This window comes from Octopus sinensis, linkage group LG13 (assembly GCF_006345805.1).
Source record: "Octopus sinensis linkage group LG13, ASM634580v1, whole genome shotgun sequence".
NCBI lineage: Eukaryota > Metazoa > Mollusca > Cephalopoda > Octopoda > Octopodidae > Octopus > Octopus sinensis.
The window spans coordinates 5,202,190-5,218,612 of record NC_043009.1 but is presented as its reverse complement, the minus strand read 5'-3'; positions in this window follow the sequence as shown (position 1 = coordinate 5,218,612).

Here is a 16,423-nt window from a genome sequence, read left to right as displayed (position 1 = left end):
AACGATAGAATGAGTACTAGGCTTACAAAGAATAAGTCCTGGGGTCGATTTGCTCGACTAATGGCGGTGCTCCAGCATGGCCGCAGCCAAATGACTGAAACAAGTAAAAGAGTATCTCTAACACAAATTAGAAGTATTCTAATTAAGAGATTCATTTAACTTCGACATGTTTATTTATGTCACACCAATTTAAAAATCCCATGTTACGCTTGTCCATGTCAATACACATAGCGCATAAAATTTTGAAACACTATTTTATTTTATTTTATTTTATTTTATTTATTTATTTATTTTTGCAAAATGCTTTATTTTCGAAAGTCACCTTTTACTTAAGGCACCTATATTCCTACGGTTACTATTGCATACTAATAAGGCTCTGCGAATGAGAAAGCCCTGGCAAGCAACACGCGCTCTACATATTTCATGACGTGTCGTTTTACGAATTAAGTTGCAAGCAAATTTGACAGATGCCATTTCTTGGAGTATAATACATTAATACATGCATGAAAATTTTTCAGAAGCATATCTTCGTATTCATAAGCGTATTAATGCATGGTAACACACGCGCGCACACACACACACACACACCACACACACGCACTCACACACAAACACGCACACACATAGAGGTGTATGTAAAGACCTATATAGACACAATACTAACACACTGATGAATATGTCTATTTGTGTGTATGAACGTTCTCATTGTATGAACTCTGATACAGCTTGGCTATGATGAAACAACAGGTGACTCGTAGAATTTCTCTGAATAGAAAACCGCTTGAAGAAACCAACTGCAAGAATATTTCTTTGCTTATTCCTGGAATTTTCATGGATTCCTAGGTGTTAAGTGAGAAAATTATCGCTCAAACTTCAATAATATTGAATGCAAAGCGTGACAACCTCTTGTCATTCTGTCTCAACGTTATGAAGGATGATCTTAGAAGAAATATATGTTTAAGTGAGATACAAAAACTGAAGGAGGGAAATATAGACAGATTGAATCAACTAAATGTTGATGGACAACAAGGTAAAAAAGGAGTTAGAAGTCACTCTATAAATACAGGAAGGTAACAGGAGAGACACAACAATGTATTTAGAAAGGTAGCAATAGATTAAGCATGTGAAATCTTGTAAGATTAAACAGACAAAATATGATTGTGAAAAACGTGATATTTATTGATGTTTTGTTGCCGACAAAACCAAAAGTAAATGAGTCAAAATAGATTTCTACAGACACAAACTCACACACATAGAGATACATATTCATTCATGTACACACATATATTACTTTACGGAAAGTGTAGGGTACACATACACACACACAAACTCGCACATTAATTCATGACCTCGTGTGTGATGAGCGTAAGCATGTGTAGAACCATGCCATAGTTTTATCACCGTTGATTCGAGAGGCAGAGTGAGCAAAGGGAAATGGAATGCCTCGGTAGTGGCGATAACAGGAGCTGCATTCATTATATTTGAAGCAAGGCAGAAAACATATCTATTTTCCAGTAGCTGAAGTGTCTGTGTATCGAATAAGCTACCGTTTCCTGCGTACACTATATGATCTCAGTGTCCGTGCTTCTAGAACCGTCCCAAATGTGGGCGCAGAATTCTGTTCTATGTTTTGCATGTGCTTTATATAATGTCAGCAAACTATAGTGCTTAAATTATCTTCTAGTTCTCAAGACTCTGGCTTGTCACAGCAATGCTGTCTAAGCGATGCTAAGGGTTTATGTCCCCCAAGAGGGAACCTCCATTATAGCGAGGCCCAGTATTTGCAGTCACTGTTAAGGCTCACCAAGCATTTAAAGCAACTAGATGAATGCTGCCTATGTTTAGATGTGATGTGAGAAAACACGGATTTGTTGACATGAGAGAGCCGGATTTCTTTATTATTAAAAGATACATTGTTGGTATGACCCATAGGTGGGGTGATGTTGTGAAGGTCCCTGTTCGTGTAACTAATGCAGTTTTGGTACGGGGTGTGTAGGTTGTGTGTTAATGATGCATATTTAGGGAAGATTAAGAAGAAATGAAGGTTCGTATCATTTGGTTAGATTTTGCGTTTTAGAGTGATGCGGCAAGTAGGAGAACCATGTGTATTAGGAATAGAATGATGATAAGACCTAGCATTGAAGAAAACATGGGAGAGAAAGTGACCCGTCAACATATGTCAATCACCACGTAGATATGAAAGGTAGCTGGAGCTTGTAGGCGAGTAATTTTCGTATGAGGTTTGCATAGCAAACGCAGGCAATGAATTTGCTGATCCTTGCTTCTATAACATTGCCTCTGTCGAACATCTATCAAGTGAATTCCCAATAATGAGTGATATTAAAGAGTATGCCTCAAGTGATTCTCGTTCTGGAGCAGCCGTATGCATTCTGGTAGCCAGGAGAGATTGACAAGTTCAAGGTTGTAAATGGATCTCTTACTAAGACATGCTAGAAATAATAGCAGCAGAGCGATAGTGAGCTGGGTTGTAGGAGTCACTGGTGTTTGGAACGGATCACAGAAACTTGCTTAGATAGATAGATAGATAGATAGACAGAGAGAGAGAGAGTGAGAGAGGGAGAGGGGAGAGAGAGAGGGAGGGAGAGAGAGAGTGTGCGTGTGTGTGTGTGTGTGTCTGATTTCTATAGGATCTTGTGTAGGGGCACATTGTTTAAGAGTAGTGGCAAGGAATTCTCAAGGCCGATAGATTTCTCCGTCCAAGGTAGCTTGAGGTATGACAGCACTTAGAAAATGTTAAAAGTGAAGGGAAGCTACTGGAATAGAAATGCGGTTGTAGACAGGATATCTTGAGAGAAAGGCGTACGGAGTGGGATGGAAAACGAGCGGTGAACGTGAATGCTTTCTGTTCAGGATGTTGCTTAAGGTGCCATCATTCCACGGAAGAGGCCTGAAAGTGTGTTCAGCAAAGGTGGTAGAGAACAACAGGCAAGGGACCAGAAAGATCGGCTTAATTTGTATGAACATGTTATAGAATACAAACAAGTAGCGGTATACAAGCATACACTAAATCATATATACTTGATATCACACATATGTGAAAACAAAGTTTCTGTTTTTGTATGTACACATTTCTATAGAGATATTCTATACAAAATCAATAAATAGAAAACAAACAAGGAATATGAAATAAATCAATATATACATTATGCACATAGGCACAGGAGCGGCTGTGTGGTAAGTAGTTTGCTTACCAACCACATGGTTCTAGGTTCAGTCGCACTACATGGCACCTTGGGCAAGTGTCTTCTATACGGTCGTGTTGACCAAAGCCTTGTGAGTGGATTTGGTAGACAGAAACTGAAAGAAACCCGTCCTATATATATATATATATGTGTGTGTGTGTGTGTGTGTGTGTCCTCCCTCCATCGCTTGACAACCGATATTTGTGTGTTTATGGACCCGTAACCTAGTAGTTTAGTAAAACATTTCGAGATAATAAGTACTAGGCTTACAAAGAATAAGTCATGGGGCTGATTTGTTCGACTAAATTTGGTGCTCCAGCATGGCCGCAGTCAAGTGTCTGAAACAAATTAAAGAATATACACAAGATGAAAACTTATATATATATATATATATATATATATATATATATATATATATACTTATAGGTAGATAGATAGTTAGATAGATAGATAGATAGGTAGATAGATAGATAGATAGATAGATAGATAGATAGATAGATAGATAGATAGATAGATAGCTATACATTTGTATACGTATGTATGCATATAAATATATATGTGTGTATGTATGTGTGTTTGTGTGTGTGTGTGTGAGAGAGAGAGAGAGAAAATGTGTATGGGTGTTGGCGGAAGAAATGCAGTTATATATAAAGCAATACACCGTCAATAGTAACATGAAGAATAAAATAATAAAATGGTAAAAATCATTAAAAACTACTTTCTTTATTATTTTATTATTGCTCATTTATCAAAAAACAATACATTTTCCCTTTAGTAATACGTAAAATAAAAAAAATTCACGTTCTCATGTAATCCTATATTTTCTTGAGCTCGTGCGCATGCGTGTATAATTCACACAAATACAGTTACAGAAACACATATAAGCATGTGCATATGTATACGAATGTATGCGCGTTTGTGTAGTTGTGAGATAAAAAGAAAAAGGATAAGTGAAGAGACTGGGAAGGCCAGAATTATACATGTAAAGAGGGAAAGAGAGAGAGAAAGAAAGGGAAGGAGAGTGGAGGATGAGTTGACAGGGTGAAAGTGAGCAGAGGAGAGAGAACGTCGATAAGAGGGAAACATCAGGCACAAAGGTTACGCCTGAAGAGTTGTAGCTGTCTCCATTTGGCTGGTATTTTACACGCTTCACGAGACAAGCGGTGCTTTCTTTTCAGCAAGACTAACGAAAATATTGGAAGTTTTCGACTATTTAGACGCGTTTCTTAGAGCCAGTCATTGAATATATCCGGCGGTGCGTTACTAGCAGAGGAAAAAAAAATATTCTGCTTCCATTTTTTTTAGCTCTCGTGTTGAAATATTAGCGAAGATGCTTAGCTTTACACACTCAATATATTTAGTAGCGAAAGTAGTGAAAGTAGCATAAGCAGGTGGTGAGTGTTTGGAAGGTTAGAAATATCCAAAAGAATTAATGTAAAAGTAAGTGGTAACAGCCAAAAAGTAAACGATCCACCCCACACAACAAGACCTAAGAAATAATTTAGGAATATTCTTTTCTGTTCTAGGCACAAGGTCCGAAATTTTGAGGGAGAGGGGCCAGTCGATTAGATCAACCTCAGTACGCAACTGGTACTTAATTTATCGACCCCGAAAGGATGAAAGGCAAAGTCGACCTCGGCGAAATTTGAACTCAGAACGAAAAGACAGACGAAATACTTCTAAGCATTTCGCCCAGCGTGCTAACCTTTCTGCCAGCTCGCCGCTATATCTGAGGTATGGTTGTGAGACGGCAGAATCGCTAACGCGGCGGGGAAAATGCTCAACGGCATTTCATGTCATTATACTGTCAGTTCAAATTCAGCCGAGGTCGACTTTACCTTTTATCCTTCCGGGTCGAGAGTATACGTACCAGTTGCGTACTGGGGGTCGATGTTATTGATTCCCTTCTCCCTCTAGGCAGTTGTTCAAAACATTTGTTTTTTTTTTTTGTAATATTAACTTTATAAGGCACCCTTCATTAATAGGGGTTTTTGAATTGTATTGGTAATGTCACGAAAGGAGCGCTCTTTCTTTTAGTACCATCAACTTATCCGATCCCAAGTGTAAGAAATAGGGAGAGTAGCGAGTAAGACTTTCAGTACTTGACTGATACTGTATCTATCGACCCCTATCTTATGACAGGCACTCCTAGCTTAGAGCAAATTTGATAATCTCATCCCTAGAGATATACTAAATGGCTTGGAGCAACGAAAGAATATTTAGTAGCCATGTATTTGGTCAGGTATTATGCACGTACACTAAATTTAATGTGTCCCACTTTGTTGCAAAAAACGTTGTATGATTTTGCAATCGACTGTTATATGCTTTATTATTAAAAAATAACACAATAGGTGAATCTAGCAGAATCTTTAACACTCCAGTTAAAATTCTGAGTTGTATTTCGTCCGCCATTGTCTTTCATCGACTTTGATATTCATCCTGTTGGTGTTAATAAAATAAGCACGCGTTCAGCACTGGTGTTCGATGCAATTAACTTATCCTCTCCCACGTAATTGTTATTATGCAATTTCATTGAAGCTGACATCTATTTAAACGTAGGCGATTTTTTTTATTCTCCGTATTTCTGTTGGTTGTAATTCTGATGTTGGTGGTAGCTTTGATAATTATTTCGGTTTTTCAAATGGCAGTACACTTTTTATATGTATGTTATTAGAATGCGGATTGCTGTAGCAGAGGTACAGCATACAATGTTCGGTGCATGAAATCAATATTCATATTCAGAGAATACCAGAGAAAAGACGTCACAAAAACAAATTCATTCCTAACGTCCTTAAAAATGCTTACCTGACAATTCCATTGTTATCCATTATCTTCGTCTACATACACACCTACATGTTGGCATACGCACACACTCACACACACGCGCGCGCAAGGACATAAAGGCCCAAAAATATGTGTGCATGTTCACATACATTAGATACAACGATTGAAATGCATTATCTGTATTATGATACAAAAATGCTACAATGAGGCAGTTTCCAGAAATTATATCTAAATATCCCAAGCGCACACGTCTATACATGATACATACCAACCTAGATACAAACAAATACGCATAATGATGCATATCTCTCTCTCTCTCTCTCCTCTCTCTCTCTCTCTCTCTATATATATATATATATATATATATATATTATATATATATATATATATATATATAGATAGATATAGATAGATAGATATAGATAGATAGATAGATAGATAGATAGATAGATAGATAGATAGATAGAAACAGGGATGTAGAGGGATAGAAAGGCAGATCTTTCCGTCTGTCCATCTATCGATCTCTGTATATCTCTTGTTTTCTAGTATATTTATATTCAAGTACGCATGCATATCCATAAACATATGTATGTATGCATGCGTGTGTATGTATAAATATATATATATGTGTGTGTGTGTGTGTGTGTGTGGATATATATATATATATAATATATATATATATATATATGTATATTCATATTCATAAGTGTTTATATGAGTGTTTCAAAACGGTGTTATATTCATATATCTTTTACCATATGAAGTATTGCATTGTGCTGTGTACTTGTGTTTTACAAGTATAACATTTGTATGATTAATGAATATATTTGTCTAATTGCTTCAGTAATGACAAATTTATATAACCAGGTTCTCTATTTGGCGCCATGTATCAGGCTCTCATTTAGAAGTAATAACGTCAGTCCATTAAAGAATGAGGTAAATTTATACCGAAAACTACATTTGTAAACCCTAGAGATTTCTTTTCGCTGCATATTGCACATTTACAAGAAATGAACGTCTACTCACGTTCCATGATCTATTCTAACTAATTTGCGATGTTCCCTTACATTAAAAGAAAAATCCATTTTACCACATGTGTTTTCTATAATATATAAGCTGATATCATTTACACGTGAAAATTCCACACACACACACACACACACACATGCACACACAGATCCGTATATCTCCAAACATACGCTTATAAATAATCTCATATAGAATTATAATAGTTGTAATGTCGTTTAGTATTGACTTTTAGTAAGTAAACAAATACCGATCGACTTGAGACTAAACTCACATCAATACTGAATTCTGTATCTCTGCCAAAAATGCTATTAAGTGTTTTTTTTATTATTTGTGAGTGCATGTGTGTGTGTTTAAATTATGTATAGACTGTGTAGGACCTTCGTATTTCACTTATTCCAATTTTTTTTTCTAGTGCTAATATCATATATAACATACTCGATGTTAATTTTATATTCAGATACACACTTTCAAATTCAAGCAACCAGGATTTGACGAACGATGGTCAAAGTTCAATGAACTTTATAACGTAGAGATTTTCCATTCGCTGACACTTTTATACTCGTAACTCGTTATATTCCTATGAGATACTTCTGCCACAAGCGCATCAGATCACATGCGTTTCAACGTTGACCATACCAAATATTTAGGCTTAACTAGAATATATTCTACGTATGACAAACGTATGTTTTAAGGACACAGGAATCTGTTTCAAGGAAACGTCAACGTTATTTTTAACCGGATAAGGGACACTTTTTGGTACTTGATTGTTAGTTATTTGCTTATTGTAAAGAGAATAATATGCTGTATTATATGCAAAAATCTAGTGAATTCATAAAGGATACAATAAGCGAAACAAAGACAAAAATAGCTTTGGAATTTAAAATCAAATTCACTGAAAGCATTTTAAATTGATTAATTATAAAGGCTGTTGCCACTTAGTGTTTTTAGCTGAAAATAATAATACAGTGTTGATTAAATATTGCAAATCAACTTTTTATTCAATCTAGAAAATTTTTAATCCAAGATAAGATAATTCAATTTCTACGTATAAAATGGTCGATGATATGTATGTAACTATACAATCATGAATGTGTGGCTGTGTACGCAAACAAAAGCTCTCATACAGTCCCTCATATGAACATGTCCATACACACACATGCAGATGAACACCCATCTTTATATACACATATATTTGTGTTCTTGTTCGTTTGTGTTGTTCAGCAATGTACATATGTATGTATGTATGTATTATGTGTGTGTGTGTGTGTGTGTGTGTGTGTGTGTGTGTGTGTGTGTGTGTGTGTGTGTGAAGAGGCATGACTCAGTGGTTATAGCGGCGAACTTACGATCGTGAGGTTCTGAATTCGATTCCTGGACTGGGCTGTGATTTGCGTTCTTGAACAAGACACTTTCTTTCACTTTACACCTGTTCACTCAGCTGCAGAAATGAGTTGCGACGTCATTGGTGGCAAGCTGTATTGGCCTCGCCTTTCCGTTGGGCAACATTGGTGGCGCGGAAAATGTACACTGCTATGAAGGGATGACTGTTGGTCATCATAAAGACAGCCCTAAGTTGTGTGATCGCCGGTGAGGCAACTTTCTGCTCTGACTTGTACCCCGGGAGGCAACCTCTTAGGTGCACCCACGGTCATTCGTGACTGACAGAGTCGAGTTTATGTATGTGTGTGTTTGTGTATATATATGTATATATATATATTATATATATATATATTATATATATATATATATATATTATATATATATATATAATGGCTGTGTCGGCATATAATGGCTGTTTAGACCGAGAAAGATCATTACTGACCATTGGCCACAGAAAATGTTAGCAATGCCTGTGCACAATATTAATGCACTTGCATACGGCCCTCAGTGGGTTTGCGATCGTGAATTCCATACTGGTTGCGCCGCCCTCCTACTCGGGAAGGCATCGAATAGTTGCTTCACCGGGGATTGCACAAGCTAAAGTTTTAGATCTAATAAAGCTTGCCCAAGACCGTGCAGAAGGTCTCCACGATATCCAGTGTCAATACGGATCGTAGGTACTTCAGTTATACGCACGCGTAGATCTGTAATTTCCAATCTATGAATGCATACCTGGTTGTATGAGTGATAACGTATGCGTAGATACATAGTTTGATAGTTGACAGATAGCTAGCTTTTTAGACATACGCACGGACAGACACACGGACAGAAGGAGAGTCATACAGACAGGTAGATAGATTAATTAATGATTCTTTTTGAGTTCAGTTAAAATAAAAACAATTTTACATTATTCTTATGGGTTATTCTATACATTTGTAGAGTTCATATTTATTATTCTTATAAAAGAATGTTGTTGATAGTGACTTCGAAGTTTTGGCCAGCTAGGTTATCGTCGGACTTCTTAGATAGATAGATAGATAGATAGATAGATAGATAGATAGATAGATAGATAGATAAATAGATTAATAGATAGATAGATAAATAGATAGATAGATAGATAGATAGATAGATAGATAGATAGATAGATAGATAGATAGACGTGCAGATAGGTAGATAGATAGATAGATAGATAGATAGATAGATAGATAGATAGATAGATAGATAGATAGATAGATAGATAGATAGATAGATAGATAGATAGATAGATAGACAGATAGACGGGTAGATAAATAAATAGATATATAGATAGATAAATAGATAGATAGAAAAAGGGGGAAAATAAATGAGAGAGAGAGAGAGAGAGAGAGAGAGAGAGAGAGAGAGAGAGAGAGAGAGAGAGAGAGAGAGAGAGAGTAGCAGGATAGCCGATACATTTCAGAGTTAAAAGTAAATTGATAAAACTTCATAAGGGAAAATGAGAAATAGCGCTATGAGAGAACTGCGATAAACAGCAACGAAACATGAAATACTTAGATAAAAACGTGCGCCCACATACAAGCGTACACTCACAAAGGCACGCAAACACACACACACACACACACTGAAACCTATACCCAGTCACACAGAAAACCTCTCACACAGACACGTATATGCAGAAAGTGTGAGATAGCGAGATTGTGAAACTTTAAATACCTCTTTAGTAAACTGCCATCATGATAATATTTTGCATCAGTATTGAAATGTTTAGTGTGTGTGAAGATTTTTCAAGTTAGATCTGATAAACTGCTCCCAACTCACCAAGCATGAATACAGAATTATAAACGTCTAGCTGAATCTATGTTTATGAGAATCTTCAGTGATTGCGGTATTTACAACGTCCTATCAGCGTATCCTAGCGATGGCAATTAAGAGTTTCTCTTTATTAAAATTATTTCTTGAGAATGTTTAATGCACATCCAAGCTGTTATACATGTGTTCATAAGTGTATATAAGTGTACATATATATGTATATATATTATATATATATATATATATAATATATATATATATATATATATATATATATATATATATATATATATATATATATTGACATATATATAGGAAGAGAGAGAGAAGGAAAAAGAAACGGGTATATCCATACATATATATTTGGGAGTATTTCAATATAAATTAGTAATAATGATGATAGTAGTAGCAGCAGCAACAACAACAGTAGTAGTAGTAGTAGTAGTAGTAGTAGTAGCAAGAGCAGCAGCAGCAGTAGTAGTAGTAGCAGTAGTAGTAGTAATGATAGATAGATATTTAGATAGACAGACAGACAGACAGACAGATAGATAGATAGATAGATAGATAGATAGATAGATAGATAGAGAGAGAGACAGAGAGAGACAGAGAAATAGATAGATAGATAGATAGATAGATAGATAGATAGATAGATAGATAGATAGATAGATAGATAGATAGATAGACAGACAGATAGGTAAACTTTCAGATCACTTTTTTTTTTGTTATATGAAAAAAATTAATATAAAGACAATTTTAATGAAACAGCCGAATAACACACAACTACGAATCTCCCCCGCAGTCATATTCAGCAAGCACCAAGGCTCTCTAATTTCGCCCTTCATATTATTTCATGCACTCATGAAATACACTTGTAGTCATTTTCTGTGTTACATTAGAATAGAATCCAGCAACGTTCACTATGAAATTCGATTGATGCTTATTTTGATATTATTTGTGATTCCTAGTTTCAGGATCTTAACGTAAATCACATCCCATATCCTCTTCAATCAACAAACCATTCCCTGAATAATACAAGTCGATTACTTAATCTATCAAGTTTTCTTTGTCAATTCAAGCAGCTACTAATCTCATGGTTCTCGTGTTGAGGCGAGATTTTCATCTAGAATCATATGCGTTTGCAATTTGGAGGCCATTTTACAGCTTGTTGTTATTGCCTTTTTGTGACGCCTTTGGAAGCTATTTTCGCCGGATAGACATTCTTCTTAAAATTTGATTTCCTACACATTGTTGCAGGGTTAGCGGTAGGATTTACTGATAGTACAAAGTCCGGCTACCAGGTGGGTGTCAACTTTCCACTATACTAAGGCCCTTGATAATGTGGTAAACGCCTATTCCAGGCCTTGCTATTGTTGTAAGTTACGAACCGCTGTTTGTTTTCCTCTGTTTTCCAGCCCATCTCTGGAGAAGGAATTTACTTCTCACAGGTAGTTGTATGAATGTTTCATGTCCTTCTCATGTATCTCCATTCACAACGAGTGGCATTTTGTCGCGAAATCGGAACACATCTCGAAATAACTTCACAATATTTACATGCCCATACACCCAACACGATATTGTTATTTGACGTTCGCCACCTTCTCTTACTGATGATGAGTTAAGGGGCAAGAACACTATTAATAGCCTTATATCTGGTCCTTGTGTTCTCTCGTTATATAATCTGTACCACCTGAGTATAGATAAGACACGTACATGGTGCGCGAATGTTGTCTTCTCTGCATTTCCTCAGCCTTAATGAAAAAAATATGCGCTTTTATGTACCGACTTTCGGTTGATAGAATACGTTGAAGGTCAATCGCTAGGATATCTTTTAATACATTTTCGTGGCTAAATATGCCGCAAATACTTTCTACTTATTTATTTACTTATTTACTTATTTTATAGTTATTATTTGTTCATTTCACAAGACAGAGAAATATCATATTCGTCAATGGCTGTCTCTGTATCTACAATTTGTATAAAGAGTAACGACTCTTATAAAACAGCTCTCCGATAGTCTTTTCGTCAATCACATTTACCGCCAACGGTTTTGTTCAGCTAGGAAACACTTTATACATTACATTCACTTTCGAAGCCAAGCTTTTGCCGCGTGAATGTCAAGAGTAGGTGTGTATATATATGTATTCATTTATTAATAAATATTGCCATTCAGTCTTCAACAGCGATAAGGAGTATCTTTGTAATTGTTTCTGCTCAGTTGTCCGTTGTCATATTTCCGGATTATCTTTCTCTTATTTTAATCTCTTCATACTGTTCACCATGTATCCAAATATTTCCAATATGGAACAGATATTTCTTTACTCTCAGTTAAGGAGGTAGACGTACAAAAGTTCCAGAAAACATGCCTCCTTAAGTTCCCCATCACCACCACCACCACCACCAACAACAACAACAACAACAACAACAACACAAAAAAACAGACATTTGTTCATCATCAAATAAATCTTAGCAAAACCCAAATGTTCGCCATATTATCTCGAAAGAAATATTTATGCATCAAAACAAATTATAATAATAGGAATAATGATGATGATGGTGATGGTGGTGGTGGTGGTGGTGGTGGTTGATTCGGTGGTGTTGAAGGTGGTAACAATAATAATAACAATAATTGTAATGATATCAATAACAACAACAGCAATGAATCAGTTTGTGATACAGCATACAAAAAATATAAACAAATGTATACAAAAAAATAAACAAAATAAAACATAAAAATGTGAAATACAAACTGGTTTCATAAAACATTCAACAAAATATTTTATTTCGCCTGCAGGAAATGATGGATGCAGCGGTCGTATTTCTAAGTATTTGATAAAATTTAGCGTCATTTCGATACGTTGATATTGATGATATTCGGATAAATGTCAGTATTTACTCTGGCCATTGCAAAACTGTTTGAAACAATATAAAAAACGCGTAAGGAAAAAAAAATATCACTAGGTTCATATACAAACAGCCTTATCACGTCCCACTTTTTCCAGACCGATTTATCTAGACCAAGAAGGAATAAAAAAAATGACAGGGAAAAGCAATAAGACGCGAAAAAAATAAAATAAAAAGCACAAATGTCTCGACACTCCGATACCATAGCAGACAATTGTATACTCCCAAGATCATTTATTTGGATATCTCAAATGTTAGAGTCCAATGAACACATATGCACGCACCATATACTCTCGCATGCAAACGCACATATCTTTAAATATAAATAAAAGCTCATATGCATCTACCGAGATGTAAGCATGTATGCATGTATGTTCGTATGTATGTATGTGCATATCTTTGTATATATGTATGAATATATATATATACATACACATATTATATATATATATACTATATATATATATATATATATATATATATATATATATATATATATACATATGGGTGTATTTAACAATGCACCTATATATACCGTATATATATATATATATATATAGCATATATGCATACGGCATAAAATGATACATATATCCATAAATTTGGCGGTAGATATAAACATGAGAGAACATGAGTGTGTGTTTGAGTGGCCGTATATATAGACATATATATATATATATATATATATATATATATATATATATATATGGTAAGTGAAAGACGGAAGAAGGAATATGTGAGAATATAATAGACATACGTACACACACACACACATATATATGTATATAAAGATATATATGTGTATATATAAATATATATATAGTACGTATTAATGTATATACGTATGTGTGTGTGTTTGTTCGCCGTGCATGTGTGTATATGTAGGTATGCGCATTATAACATGAGAAAGGGAGGGGTGAATACATATGAAAGAACGAAGTATAAGCAGAAATCTTTAGTACACTTCAGTGATCAGCATTTTGCAAGATTTTCACGTGAATAAAATGATAAAACTCATAATGTATACTACATTAAACCTATAGTAAACGTTCTCTGTTTACGGTCACCTACGTTATAAAAGAGCTACTATATCCACAAGCTAAACCAACACCTCCACCATACCACTTCAAATCATTGCAACAGTCAGTTGATGTTGATATATTGAGAAATTTTGCTCGTCAATATTATTTTTAAATACTCTAAATCAGTGATGTATAAGACTGAGAATTGGCGGGGTTGGTGTGAGGACTGAGGGGATAAAAATCCTATCTTTACTTTATGTTTATTCTGATGTTTGTCATTATTGTTTTTTTTCATTCTGAAGAATATTTTCATTGATTTGATCCTCCATTGCGATATAGTTTATACAACCACAGAAATATACACATCGCATACACATGCCCATGTGCACACATTTACATAAACAGAGGCACAATAAAAAAAGCACACATTTACATAAACTGAAGCACGTATAATTATTTGATATATTTTTCTTATGTGTGTCTATATATGTGTATATATCGCATTTTCAACTTCAAATATTCCAGATTTCGCATATCAATAAAGTATAAGCATCCCTTCATGCATTTTTGTATGCGTATAATCGTGTGTGATTCTTTTTTCTGTTTGAGCGTATATACGAAGTTCGTATTGGTATTTTTATACACTCGCACAAGATAATTACGTGGATGTGTGTGTAATTTTTGAGAATTATTGACAAAAACTTCATATATGTTCTATGATCCATATATTTTATGAATACAAAATAAACACATACAAACACGCGCACAAACACATACACAGATACATATGCTCATGTGGGTTTGGGTTTGCGTGTAGTGTGTGTGCGCACGTGTGTGTATAATTGAAAGAAAACAGAGTATAAGATATATATAGTGTGAAATATAATGCCAATACATTCTATCAAACGGAAAACGGATTTCTTTCTTTTTGTTTGGCCAGTTAAAACTGCTGTGGTACAGAGTATAATATATATTTCTTTAACAACCCATGATTAGCTCAATATAAGGAAACTTAATTTCTGTGTTCAAATCCTTAGCGTTAATGCTCTCTAAATACTGCTGTGTTTTAAAACAAACTGCGGCAGTGACTTACACTTCCCACGAGACATACCATGCCGACCTGTAGATGTCATTATTAGGGGCTAGCTTTCAACATGATTTAGAGTGCAGGATCTTTTCGCAGCTAGCATATGTTCATAGTGGCAACCTAACATGACGTTCAAACAGGGTGGGGGGACTCTCGAGCGATTCCCAATTACAATGACTTAAAATTCCTTAATAATTAAAGGATTTAGTCATATAGCTATATCTTCTCAAATCCTTTTAAATCCAGTTCTGAACATGTTAGTTTATAATTCTCCGTTCAGGACTTATGAAAGTGAACAAATCCACACAGCCCGCACAAACCTATACTTCTGTTCGTCAGCAGGAAATTTTCCATTAATTTTTAAAATTCATATCTTTCTTTAGGCCTTTTCCTCTCGGGGGTACTTTACTTATGCTACTCTCATTGAGTATCGATTTTTTTTTTCAAATTCAGGCATTGTTCTTTTACCCTTAAACAACAGTTCTTGATTTCGCATCGTTTCAACATTCATGGCTGTTGAAAAATAACAAGCAATGCCAAATAAATAAATTCATCAATATATATTGTTCTTAAATGTTTTCTCAGATATAATCACTTTCTTTTAATTCCGTTTTTAATTTGAATGAGTCTCATGAACACTATTAAATTGCAACGATATTACTATAATCTTAGTATCCTACAATTGCATGCGATCTTTAGAATGTGAAGTATTGTTTGTTAAATATATAGCTAATGGTTTAGGGATGATTGTTGTTGTTGTTGGCATCCTTTTTGTGTCGGGAGACAATAGGTTCCGCATAAAATAATCTAGTCCGGCTTTTACATTTCATGTCCTAATGCATCTCCTGCTGTGGCAGTGTAGTCCTATCCTGGACAAACACTCTCTCTGGCAGGTGCCGCAGATGTAGCGAAGACTTTGCCTGGTTGGTTGTAATGTCATAGTTTCTTGTTGACGTCTTTTCTTGTCTTTCCATTTCTCCTCTCTCTCTATGTCACTCCGTTGTGTTCCCTCTTTTACGGTACGTCGCCAATCCCCACGGTTGCTGGCAACTGCTTCCCAGTTGCTAATATTGATGTTGCAGGCTTTCATGTCCCTTTTGCAAACATCCTTGTATCGTAAGAACGGTCTTCCCACAGACCTAGTGCCCTTAGCGAGCTCTTCATAGAGTATGTCCTTGGGGATTCTGCCATCTTCCATGATATATTTTGATTAAACAATTATTTTATAA